Source organism: Delphinapterus leucas, chromosome 3, assembly GCF_059928025.1.
Source record: "Delphinapterus leucas isolate spDelLeu-1000000601 "Yukka" chromosome 3, BTC_Dleu_Yukka2, whole genome shotgun sequence".
Lineage (NCBI taxonomy): Eukaryota > Metazoa > Chordata > Mammalia > Artiodactyla > Monodontidae > Delphinapterus > Delphinapterus leucas.
In genome coordinates, this window is record NC_143131.1 from 155,289,509 (window position 1) to 155,303,607 (window position 14,099).

General features: G+C 37.1%; 1 long non-coding RNA gene and 1 pseudogene across 4 annotated transcripts in view; both read left to right on the plus strand.

Moving 5' to 3' along the window:
* Window positions 1–14,099, plus strand: part of LOC149749824 (uncharacterized) — a 63,204-nt gene that overhangs the window by 26,286 nt on the left and 22,819 nt on the right. The window lies entirely within an intron of this gene.
* Window positions 6,194–7,933, plus strand: LOC149749825 (calmodulin pseudogene; annotated as a pseudogene).

The following is a 14,099-nucleotide window of genomic DNA, read 5'->3' on the forward strand; positions in this document are numbered from 1 at the left end:
TGTGAATGTAAACGTGATACATAATAGAGATGACATTACAGATCACTGAAGAAAAAAATGGACTGGTAAATAACTAACCTGGAAGTACTATGTTATCCATATAGAAAAGAAAAATCTATACCATTCAAATATAAAAAAAATCTGTTGCATTTAGGTTAAATACCTAATTATGTAAATAAAATATTAAAATTTTAAAAATAAAATGTAAGATGATTTCTTATAAACTTAAAATAAGAATGAGGTTGTTTAATGAAATATAAAATTCAAACCTTGAATAAAAGAGTTGACACATTGATCCACATAAAAATATCCTGTTCAATAAAAATCACTATAAACAGCCAAGTCACAAACTGGGAGTAGATGTTTGCAACACATGTAAACAATGTAGGATCAATATTTCATATTTATAAAGAATTTCTATAAATTAGCAGGACAGTAACTAATAGGAAAATGGACAAATGAGGATCGAAGCAGGCAATTTCTAGAAGGGACCATACTGGACTGATGGATAAAGAATTGATAAGATGTTCAACTTCACTAGAAATTGGTGAAATATATGAGAAACAAGGAGATCCAGGAAATCGGTAAAATATTTTAAATTCTTACAGTACCAAATGTTGGTAAGGGTGTTTAGAAAGCGACATTTTTAGACCCTGTTGTCTTTTGCATAGCTTGATAAGCCTAATTTGCAGAACAATTGTGTAGTAGCTAGTAAGTAAAATTGTACCCATTTTTAACCTAGCAGTTCTGTTACTAGCTGTGATTTTAGAAAAACTCCCTAGTATGTGAGCAGGGAAACATATACAGGCTTAATTATGGAGTCATTTGCATTAAAACATTAAATACAGTACATAATGTTTATTACAAGGTCTTTCTTTTACTTGTTTTCTCATGTATTTATTTATTCAGTTTACATGGTCTATACATAAAATCACTTTAAAACCTCTAAATTATCTCATGTCCATTAAATGGAAACAGTAATGCTAGGCCTGTTTAAATTACAAGAAAAAATCACTCTATACCAACAAAGTGTTTTAAAAAACCAAGGTCAAAGGAAGTAGTCTTGGGGGAGAGGCATTCCTGAGCTGGTGGCTGGATCCCAGGAGCTGCTGGGTGAAAGAAAGAAAAAGATGCTTTCAGACAGGAGTGGTTTGATTAGAGCCCAGTGACACAGCTAAAGGGAATTAATCATAATTACATGTCTCAACATAGTAAATCTCAAATGCAGTGTCAAGAGACAAAAAAAAAAGCATATGCCATGGCAAAAAGACAAAAAGACTAACAGCATTTATCGGGTGTTATTCTATGTTGAGCATATTGTAAATACAGTTTATATAAAGTTTAAAGTAACGGAAAATATTGCAAATATTGTTTAGGGAGAAATATTTTGTAAAAGAATAATATGGACAGTAATGATAATCACCAAAGTCATTCGAGGGAGTGCCTGGGAAAGGGCTGGTGGGGGAGGATGTGGGAGATTGAGCAGCAGTTCACAGAAAGCTTTAGCTATATCTCTATATCTGTGAAGACCTAGTCCATTAAAAACAAAAAGTTTTGAGACAAATTTGGCAAACTGAATCTGTGGTGTGGTGAATATATGAATATACATTACTTTTTCCCCTAGGTAAGTTTTAGTCTATTTGAAATATTCTAAATGTTTAGAAATTTTAAAATTGCCCTTGCAGTTATTTTTGCAATGTGTTTAACTTAGCAGCTTTGTGAAATGTATGGCGACACAGGGTAAATTGCCCTATACTTAATATCTCCAGTGGTAACAAGGCATGATTTAGAAATTTCACCCAGAATTCACCTCTGTAAACTCTGCAGTAACGAAGTAGTTAAGTTCAGGACTTCTATATTGATCAGGATTGCTTTGAATATAATTCAAAGATTAGTGCTAGAGGAATACACACCTGTGGGAAGGCAGAGTGAACTAAGAGGACTCAGATCATCTATGGATTCACTGCATATTTACATTTTTATATGTTTACAGTGGAAAAAAGTTAAGTTGCACAATGAAAGCATTAAGAAATATGCTTAAAACTTCCTGCTCAACAAAAAATGCTATAAACAAATTTAGTCAACTCACACACTGATTTTAAAATCATTAAATCTGAAGACATTGCCTCCATTTTCTTGAGTTTAGTTAGGACACTTCTGGCTGCTTAATATGAATTTTCAGATTTAAATTGGAGTAAAGAGAATGAATGAAGAATATGTATAAAAATTTATAGGTATCTTTAAAATTTTTTCTATTAGTTTTCTTTGGTTACATTTAGATATCATGCCAAAAAAAAAGCAAGTACTAAGAATGGAAAACAAAGATTTTTCAGCTGAGAGGATTTATGACTTTATTATCAAATATGTAGTCAGTCATTCAAGCAACAGTTAGTTATTGAGTATCTGCTCTGTGCCAGGTACAGTTCGAAGTGCTGAGGAAGGAGCAGAGAACAAAGTAAGTGAGAAACCCCTGCCCTCATTTTATTTATGCTCGAAGGAGGAAGGGGTAGAACTTACTTTCTCATCGTCTAGTGCCCATATACAAGGAAACCTACTAAATGGTAATTGAGAATCTTTGTGGTTTTGGGAAGGAAAGGGGTGGGGGAAGTGCAGTGAATGGGATTTCTTGGATAACCGTAATTACAGAAGGAAAACACGCACTGGCTTCTCCTATTATATAAATGAGAACGTTTATAGTAATTTTCTGAGAATGGCATTCTCAAATGTTTTAAGTGCAGAAGAAGAATAAATGGTCGAGTCTGCTTTTCAGCTGTGCTATGACTGCCTGTTTTACTCTTTTTCCTTCCCAACTCTACTGAGCTTATTACTTAATTGATGGGTTTTTCGTTTTCTTTTTTTTTTCCTGAAGAGTAAATCATTGTCTTTATTCAGTAAGGAGTTCAAGTGAAATGTAAAGTCCTCTTTTATTCAACTAACTCTTTACTTTCTTGTTAAGACCTCCTGTGTGTGTCAGGCACGGTCCCAGGCTCTGTGTGTTCAGAAATGCACAGCTCCTCCTCCAGGGGGTCTGTGGTCTAACAGGCCAAATGCCAGTGCCAGTTGTCGTGCAGCATGGCAGGTGATCTTAAGGAGGGATAGACATAGTTCTGAGTGAGCAGTCCTGCCTGAGGTTCAGAAGCTGTGTAGCTGGAAGATTTTTTTCATTGTTGGGGCTTCAAAAATGAGTGATGGTTTGCCAGATGTGAAGTGTGAGGTGGACTTCCCAGCAACTTCACAACCCCATGACTCCCGTCAGTCACTCAGTGCATTCATTGCCTCAACGTGCCATAGCTTCTGTATGTCATTCATTCGGTCATTCATTTATCCGTTGATTTATGCCATCAAATTTAGTATATGTATTATACTCCTTTTGTGGGCCATTTGCTAAGCAGTAGTGAAATGTGTAAGAAAGATGCTGCATTTACCTTCATTTTATATGTCAACACCAATGGCTAGAGTTATTGGCACGTAGGCATTCTAATCCAAAGATTTTTCAATTCAAACTATTGGGTTGGCCCGAAAGTTCCTTTGGGTTTTTTGTAACATCCACGGAAAAACCCGAAGGAACTTTTGGCCAACCCAGTGTGTGAGTTATTATAGTCAGATGGGTAACATGACTTGGTTTTGAATAGAAGTACTTAGTTATATTCTACAGTGGACAAGAGCATTTAGAGGTTATATAATGCATCTGATCATAGTATCGAACCTGATCAGAAAAACAAAGAAAACAGAATTCTTCTGGAGCTTGCTTTATATACTTGTTTCCACACAATCCAAATAATTCCCATTCACTACAATTCTGGGAGAACATAAGAGCACCCAGCAATTTTAGGTAGGTTATCTTGTTGGTTCTGACAGCGTCCCTATGGATCATGAATATAGACTCCATGACTTTTCCAGAAACATAGGAATAGTATGTGGTAGAACTCTAACTTGATTGTAGTGTTCACTTCACCATGCCCATGAGAGAACTCTGAAATTCCTAGATGCCTCTCATACTTCTTTTTCTTCTGATATATCTTTTTATAGTTTTAAAGTAATGTTTTTTTCCTTACATAGCTTTCCTTTAACAAGAAGGCAAATATTTTCTTTTTTTTTTTAAGTAAAATAAGTAAAACAGTGGGGTAATGTAGCTACCAATATAAAAATGTTTACATTTCTAAAATATGGTAGATTTAGGGAACTGTGAACATAGCCATTTGTGTGTGTGTGTGTGTGTGTGTGTATAGAAATATAGCTTCAATAAATTAGATTTCGTCACAAATACAAAATTATATTTTTTAACATATTGATATTTCACTTCATCATATGATATAACCACGTGCTGAAAATGAAGATGAATTTGGAATTTCAAAGACACACGCAAAAGTATAATCCATCAATGGTCCTCATTCTTCTTGGTGAATCCTTCCCTTTTAGGATATTTCCTTTCACTGAAATGACTGGACATAAGGCATGTCAATGCAAAACATAAGTGAAGAATTTAGAGAAGCTAAATTTTACCAGGGGAATAGATGGGAAGTAGAGATTAAGGAAGCAGGGAGCCATTGAAAAATGTTGGGTGGAATTGAGAGGGGCTTAAAGTAGCTTAAGGGAGATGGGCTTTCAAGAGAGCTCCGAAGTCGGACGAGTGGAAACAAGAAAGTGATAGAGAGCTATAAGGAAGGGTCAGCAACTGTTTAGTAACTGTGCGCCTCTGCAAGACCCCAGTGCCTGGTGTTGTGGACTCAGTGGAGTTCTCAAGATTCTTGAGGTCTGGAAAAACATGTTCTCGTCAGATGAGAAGAAAAGATCTAAAAAAGATAAAGCAAGTCTGAGAGGTGGAGTAGAAATTGAAATTTAGGACTATTGTTGTCAGTGGCACACTATGAGCAACTTTTAAAAGCCTTGTTAGGGTAAAAATGCACTTTTTGGCTTTTTAAGAAAGCATACTATGAAGAAAGAAATAATTGATCATATACTCAGAGCTAAGCATAACTGTTGGCTTGCTGTCCCTCCCATAACAACCAAAAATTGAGGGGAAGGGAGAGCAAAGATGCTGATCTTGTGAGCTTCAGATTGCCACAGCAGCCAGCAAACAACGATTGGACCGTAGATCAGTATTTCAAGCAAACAGTCTTGACTGTTTTACCAGCATAATCCCAGGATCTTCACTTTAAGCCAATGTTCTTTGCCCTAAGAGAGCGTCACGCAAAGCATTTGTTTCTTTGTGAGTGAAGAACAATTAATTTAGTTCAACTCACTTCGTTGAGCATGTACTATGTGAAAAAACCATTCCTAGTCCATAAATCGTAGTTCTCCATGACCATAACCACTGGAGGCTGCTGTTTCAGCATACCAACAGAGGCAGAGAATCTCTAGAAGCAAAACAATCTAGGCCAAAACAAATTAGTAAAGGATGTCTGAGGGTAAGTGGTTTTTTTTAATTGATATAAAATTTATATCCAGTGAAATGCACAGTTGAGTACTCTCTTCTACATGATTTTTTTTCTACCTTGAATTCTGTGAAACCAGTTTGCCCTGGTCTTTCTCCTACACCTTTGGCTATTCCACCCCTCTCTCATCATAGTTACCTATCGCTTCACTAAATGTTGATATTCCAATGTCTGACTTCTTCTCTTCTCAGGTTACATATTCTCTTTATACTGTGTTGCTTTCAATAACCTCATCAGCATCACATCTACAAATCTAGACCCTATTTCCCATCTGCTCCATTCGTATATATCCAGCAAGCAATGGGACCTCTTTGCTTAGTGGTCCCATAAGAACTTTAAATTTGTCATGTGCAAGAATGAACTTATTGCCTCTCACTACAAACATGCTTTTAATTATGTTTTCATTATTAGCACTAATGAAAACATACTATTCAAAACAATTCAAGCAATCAAGCACTTTTGTGTGATAAGGGATGTGTCAAACATTATAAACCAGGTAACCCTCTTTTGGGAGAACTGATAGTTTAGCCATTTATTCACACCAAACCTGGCCATCATTCTGGAACTTTCCTCCTTCCTCATTGCACCCACCCAGAATCCCCCCAAAATTTCACCTCCCCCTCATCATCGTGGTCCTTGCTTCTTTCTCTGGAACCTCTCAAATCTGTTTCTTTGTCCTTGTCAAAAATCTTTCTACTTTCTTTCCAGACTTCCACACAGGGAGTATTGTTACAACAGATTCAGACTCTGTTCCTTAGGCATAGAGGTATCGGAGGGATGAATTCTGATTGGAGATTTACTCATCAACCATGTATTGAGTTTCTGTTAGGCATAAAATAAGTCTATTAAAGTAGCAGAACAGAATTAGTCCGAGTGGAGCAAGCGAGCTGAGTGCTTGAGTAGTCGAGTCCCGGAGACCGGTAACGCTTGCAGCATGGCTGACCAGCTGACTGAAGAGCAGATTGCAGAATTCAAAGAAGCTTTCTCACTATTTGACAAGGATGGTGATGGAACTATAACAACAAAGGAGTTGGGAACTGTAATGAGGTCTGTTGGGCAGAATCCCACAGAAGCAGTTACAGGACATGATTAATGAGGTGGATGCTGATGGTAACGGCACAATTGACTTCCCGGAATTTCTGACAATGATGGCAAGAAAAATGAAGGACACAGACAGTGAAGAAGAACTTAGAGAAGCATTCCTTGTGTTTGATGAGGATGGTAATGGCTATATTAGTGCAGCAGAGCTCCGCCATGTGATGACAAACCTTGGAGAGAAGTTAACAGATGAAGAGGTTGATGAAATGTCAGGGAAGCAGATATTGACGGTGATGGCCAAGTAAACTAAGAAGAGTTTGTACAGATGACAGCAAAGTGAACACATTGTACAGAATGTGTTAAATTTCTTGTACAAAATTGTTTATTTGACTTTTCTTTGTTTGTAACTTATCTGTAAAAGGTTTCCCCATATTGTCAAAAAATATGCGTGTATAGTAATTAGGACTTCATTCCTCCATGTTTTCTTCCCTTATCTTACTGTCATTGTCCTGAAACCTTATTTTAGAAAAATTGATCAAGTAACATGCTGCATGTGGCTTACTCTGGATATATCTAATAAGCCCTTCTGCACATCTAAACTTAGATGGAGTTGGTCAAATGAGGGAACATCTGGGTTATGCCTTTTTTTTTAAGTAGTTTTCTTTAGGAACTGTCAGCATGTTGTTGTTGAAGCATGGAGTTGTAACTCTGCATGGACTGTGGACAGTCAACAATATGTACTTAAAAGTTGCACTATTGCAAAACGGGTGTTTTATCCAGGTACTCGTACACTATTTTTTTGTACTGCTGGTCCTGTACCGGAAACATTTTCTTTTATTGTTACTTGCTTTTTAAACTTTGTTTTAGCCACTTAAAGAAAATCTGCTTTTGGCACAATTTGCCTCAAATCCATTCCAAGTTGTATATTGCTTTATTATCTTCATGGTGCTATGTCCCTCTGTAAATCATCTAGTTTATTATCTGGTTTCCTACTTTATAGTCTTTCTCCACTCTCGTATGTAAGCTTGCTAAGGACAGGGGTGTGTTCTAACTTGTTCATTACTCCATCCTTATTGTGTAGATACAGTGGTAAACACACAGTAGGTGCTCAGGAAATATTTGTTGCATGTTAACAAGTAATCTTCCCTCCAGCCTTAAATGAGAGTTTTTGACTGGCGCAGTGATTCATATTCACCTCTGCGGATTTGTATAATACCATTATGAAATGTTGCTGGGTGTATTATCTGCCTCATAGGGATATAAGGATGTTATAAGGATTAAATGAGATAATGTATATGAAAGTTACTTTGTTAGAGAAACAAAAACTTATAATAGTATTTATGATCACTCTCCTGATTTCACAGATGAGCAGATGAGAAACCTGGAGTCCCAGTGGGTACATAATCACCCAAGGGCATAGATATCAGCTCTTACATCTTCTGCCAACCATCACAAAGATGCTTTTACATATTTTTTCCCCTTTATGCTGAATGTCCCTCACTGAAAGGTCATAAGGATGACAACGATGTTTCTGAAAATTAGAAAGGGAGGAGTAAAGCCACTTTTTGTTGAGAAAGAGCGTGCAGATCAGTAAAAACAGCCACAGGGAATATAGGAATGAAAAATTCAGGGTAGAATTTGGCCTACTGGCCCAGATGGGAATAAACTAGTTGCGATGTTTAATGTGAAGCTATAGAAAAGTTAATAGGTTTGTGAACAAATGTTCCAAACTCTCAGCTCAGAGTATGATTTCCCAATTCAAGAAGCTTTTCTACCCTGAGGGTAACAAGTTTTACTCAGCTTTTGTGCAAAGAAACTGCCACTATTTCATATTTTCTTTTCTTTTTCTGTTTCCTTAATAAAAGTATTCAGTATTACTTGGTGGAGTTCTGCCCTATTGTTTGATATCATGACACTTTCTTCCAGGCAGTGCGGTGTCCTGTCATTGGGAGCCATTGGTGCTAACCAGAATGGTGTACAGTACCAGGGAGTATGCTAGTATATTGAGTTATATCCCATATTCTTATGTAATTCACAAACCAGCCCTTGAAAAGAACTCAATTTCGGACCTGTGTGATGTCATTTGTGGTATACTTAAGCCACACTTTATTTTTAATTTGATATATGCTCATTAAAAAACATTATCTTACTTGCTTTAGGGTCACACAACTAGTAAGTGAAGGAACCAGTCTTCCAAACTCCATTATTTGCATTTTTAAAAATTGTTTAGCATTTATATGAAGGCAAAAATTAACCTTCCAGCTCTGTTATCAATTTCTGTATCCCAGTGGATATACCAATGTCCTCTGAAGTTGCATAGCTCTGATTTGTCATGAGGTGGCAATGTGACAACACCTTGAATTGGATCTATGATGAATTCCCCCACCTTGGTGAATTTCTGAGGGAGCTGTCCAGAGCTGAGTTTGCTATGGAATGGCCACTGAGTGAGGAGGCATGAGAACAGACTTCTAGGGCTTGAATATTTGATTTTATGCACATCCAGTCTTAGCTTCTAGCTGAAGAATCCTAATGTGGAACCCTAGGAGAATTTGCTTTCTGGATTTCAAATACAAAAGTTCAAAGCGGTCAGGTTCTATTTAAAAAGCCCACATGCAAAAGTAAGTGAAGTACCTTGAAATTGCCAGTGAAGAGGTCATCCTGAAATCTACAGAGTAAAAAAATGAGTTTTAGAGGAGGAAAATATGTTTTCAAATAAGGGAATGTATATTATAGCTTTTCAAATTCCATTCATTCAGAGAAAGTGAATAAACAGGGATAAAAGACCTTGAACAAGACTCTTTTTCATGTCTATTTAAATAAGAACTTTATTCAATTTGTGGTACTATTAAATAGGAATACAATATTAAATAGCTTAAAACTTATAGTGGTATTTCTTATATCCAAATATGTGAAGAGAATTTTATATAATTTATTATGGCTCATTCTGAGGTGGCTCTGAAATTATGAATTGTGAACACTGTCTAATACTTTTCCCTAAAATATTAATAAATTTATATTTATGTATTCTTAAAACTTCAAATATTATATTAAAATAATGTTCATATTATCATTTAAAGATCTAGAATGTAATTTCCCAGTCTTGATTTTAATTCGATTATATGAAAGCTGAAAATATAAGATTGTAACACTTTTTCTTAGATTGTGGTTATTTTTTAAAAAGTCATTCACCTGTTGAATCATTCAGTAGATATATAGTGGCACATTCCAAGCTGTGGTCACGTGGTTCCAGCCTCCATTAGACTTATAGTCTAGTGCAGGAAAGGTTAAGTAAACTGAAGCTTAAAATGCACGATAATAAGTGCTATGATGGGGTTGGTACAGCGTATTATAATCACACACTGCAGGATCCTCTTATTTGAATTTGGTGGGGGGGCTGGTCAGAGAGAGTTCCCAGGGAAAGTGATATGGAAGGTGATACCTGAAGTATTAGTAGAATTCAGCCAAGCAAAGAGATGGAGAAGAATCTTTCAGTCACAGTGAGCATAATATGTGAAAGTATGGAGACAAAAGAGGATGTGGTGTTCTTCGAAGAGAAGTTAAATTTAACTAAAAGTTAGAATTCTTAAAAGATAAAACAGGGACTGGGGATAATAAATAAGACTGAGGCAGTAAGCTGAGGTTGTACCATGGAAGCATGAACATCCTTCTAAGAGCATTGGGATTCTGTAGTAAGGTTTTAAATAAGGAAGCTGCCTGGTCAGGTTCACATTTTAGAAAAGTCATTTCAGTGTAAAGAAAAGATCACGGTTAGGTGAGAGCCTAAGTCTAGAGGCTGAGGGACTCTTTTGGAATCTGCTACAGTGGTTCCAGATGATACATGATGCTGGCCTCAACTAGAATAGCACTAAGTGTTGATGGAGAGAAGTAGCTGGAATCATCATTTTTTAGAAGATTAAATTGAGAGAGCTTCACAGCTGTTTGGAAGTAGAGGAGGGTGAGAATATGAGGTCAGGGAAGCTAATTAGATTTCTGGAATCTGCAGCAGTGGTGGCTGGTTCCACTTCCAAAGATAGAAAACACAGAAGTTTGCAAGTGAAGGTAGTGAGATCATTTGGGGGCATAGAAAGTTTTATGTTTCTGTAGGACTCTAAATGAAATGGCTAGCAGAAATTTGGGCCTGTGGATTTTGAAGCTCAGGAATGAGATGTGACCTAGAGATATAAAGTTTAGAACTTTTATCAGGTGGATGGTAATTGAGCATTTAGGAATGGATGATATTACCCAAGGAAGATGTTGAAGAGATTCTCAAACTTTGGGGTCAGATGAATTACCCAGGAGGTGTGATAAAATTCAGAATCCTGGGCACCAACTCCAGAGTCTTACTGAGTAGTTATAGGATGTAGCTCACAAATCTACACGCTTGACAAATAGAGTTCCATGATTTTGATGCAGATGATCCTCTGACCCCACTTTCAAGTAAAAGGAAAAGTGGATCTTGCATAGGAGCCTAAGTAGTATCAGCACATAAAAGATGGACAGAGGAGGAGGAACCCGGAAAGAAGGCTGGTGAAGAAGTAACCATAGGTGTGGAAGGAAAATTAAAAGTATAAAATATCACTAATTACATGGAAAGAGAATCAGTATAAGAGAAGGAATCATCGACAGGGCCAGAAGTGTTGAGACAGGAAGTAAAGATAAAGGCTGGAATACACCTACTACATGTAACAAAAAGGAGGTCATAACAAAGTTGGCAAGAATAGTTTCAGTAGAATAATGTGGGCTGAAGCCAGATTGCAGTGGGTTGAGGGTTGAATATGATATGAGGATGAAGAGACATGAAGCAGAGACAAAATCTTTTACAAGTAGTTAGAAGGGATGGAGGAGGTTGCTACAGCAGGATATGGGTAGGGGTGAATGTTTTAGGAAGGAAACAGCGTGAGTCAAAGTCTTATCTCACCCTTGGCCTGCTCTTATCTCTAATTTTTTTGGAGCTTTTCGTCTTATCAACTTATGAATGGATATATTATACAATTCAGCAATAAAAAGAATGGGTTGTGTGTTAAGTTTATGTCGAAATTTCTAAGAAACTACCAAATACTTTTCCACAGAGCTGTTCTGTTTTACATTTGGATATTGGGGAGCAAATTAAGGTGCTGCTTTGTGTTTTGTGCATTATGGTTATGCCCAAAAATACTGAAATATGCCTGAATATTAGCCTGACCCCTAGTGGTGGTCCACATCCATGGGGCTAAACGTGGAACTGAGTTTTTTCTACGCTTTCCATCACATGAGCTGCCACTCCACCTCCATCGTTTCTTGCAAACACATAACAGTAGAGAGATGGTGTAAATATGCCCAAACAAATTTAGATGGTGTACTGCGGGGTCCAGTGGGGCAGAAGGAGGGAAGTCCTTACACCCTGCTACCTGCTTGAGATCAATACCTGCTGTCCTAGCTTCAGCATCACCACCATCCGGGGGACTTTGAGAAAAATACTGAACTTCATTTAAGCTCAATTTCCTCATATTTACAACGACGATTATAGTAATACCTACCTTAGAGTGATTAAGTGAGGTTAAATGAGATTGTGTATGTAAAGCGCCTAACACAGTTCAGCCCAGAGTTGACATTCACGAAAGAGCAGGTGTTCATATTTCATAATGATAAAAACAATCAATAATGTAGTCAAATCCTACAATGAAATTTTATTCATGATATTTTTTTTTCTGGTTCTCATTTGCTTGCATTCCATGTTAATGTTCTCTATTTCAATTGGAACCTCTTTAAATTTAGGACCGGGTTTTATTTGATAAAGATAAAAGCCACAACCATACCAACAATAACATCCTCTATTATTTTAGAGTAACTATATATCAAGACATTGCTAAAATATTTCTTATGTAAAATTTAATGCTGAAACAGTTTTATGAGGTAGGCAAAGATCTCAGATGGTCTATGTTAAAGATTTTCATCTGTATCTTTTTCACCCAGACCCCACATCTTGAGTCCTTGATGTGCTGGCCCTGCCAGTGGCAATGATAATATCAGTTACAGATGGTTGATACAAGAAATACAAAGATTATGTACAAAGTATTGATATTGATACTGATATTGATAAAGCTAGCTTTCTTCTCTTTGAGCTTTTCCATTCTAGAAAGCTAGCTCTCACCGAGAAAAAAAGCTACCTCTTATTTAACCCTTGAGAAACAAAAACAGAATGAACAAAAATCTATTTGCTTCTTTTATTACCCCAACGATACTAGGGCTGACTGTTGTTATTTTTAATTATTATGTTTCCAGGTATTTTTCCCCCGCACTCAACCGACTGATTAATAACCACATAATTTCTCTTTAACAATGACTTCTTCAGCTTATGTCAGAACAAATAATGAACATCCAGAACTATAAAGGACAAACCAGAACATTAATCCTTATGTCCCTTATTCATTGGCCAACAAACTTACTAGGCCTCTTACTGAACTCATTTGTGCCCCTACGCAACTTTCAATAACCTTAGACACAGTGGTCCCTTTATGAGAAGGCACTGTGATCACTGGCTTCTGCCATAAAGCAAAAGCATCTGTAGGCCGCTTTCTATCATCCGGGGCACCAATCCCTCTTATCCCTATGCTAGTAATTATTGAAACTATTAGCTTATTTATCCAACCAATAGCCCTAGCCCTATGACTAACAGACAGTATCACAGACGGTCACCTGTTAATTCACCTAATCAGAGGAGCATCCCTTTCCCTATTAAGCATGAATCCTCCCACAGCCCTCATTATATTTATTAGTCTTGTTCTTCTCACTTTTCTCGAATATGCAGTAGCCCTTATTCAAGCTTACGTGCTCACCCTGTGAATGAGCCTCTACCTACACAATGACACCTAATGACTCACCAAACCCATGCATATCATATAGTAAATCCTCGTCCCTGACCTCTTACAGGAGCCCTCTTAGCCCTTCTCTTAGCATCCCATCTAGTCATATGATTCCATTTTAACTCAACTTTCTTATTATCCTCGGGCTGATTAACTAGTATGTTAACAATATGTCAATGATGATGAGACATCACCAGGGAAAGCACTTTTCAAGGCCATCACACACCAGTTTCATTCAAAAAGGATGTTGATATGGCATAATTCTGTTTATTATTTCAGAGGTTCTCTTTTTTATAGGCTTCTTCTGAGGTTTTCATCACTCAAGTCTTGCCCTTACACTTGAACTAGGTGGTTGCTAACCACCAACAGGCATTCACCCCCTAAATCCATTAGAAGTACCACTTTTCAACACCTGTCTTACTGGCCTCTGGAGTACCTATTACCCAAGCTCACGACAGCTTGATAGAAGGAAATTGTAAGCATATTCCTCAAGCTCTTTTGATTACAATCTCCCTAGTTTACTTTACACTACTGCAAGCCTCAGAATATTATGAAACAGCTTTTACAATCTCAGATGGAGTACACAGGTCAACAGTCTTCATAACCAAAGGTTTCCATGGCCTACACATGATCATTGGCTCTACTTTTCCTCATTGTCTGCTGCCTGTGCCAACTACAGTTTCAAATCATTTCAGATTTGAAGCCACTGCCTGATACACTTTGTAGACATAGTATGGCTGTTTCTATACATCCCCATTTATTGATGAGGGTCTATTCTGTTTTT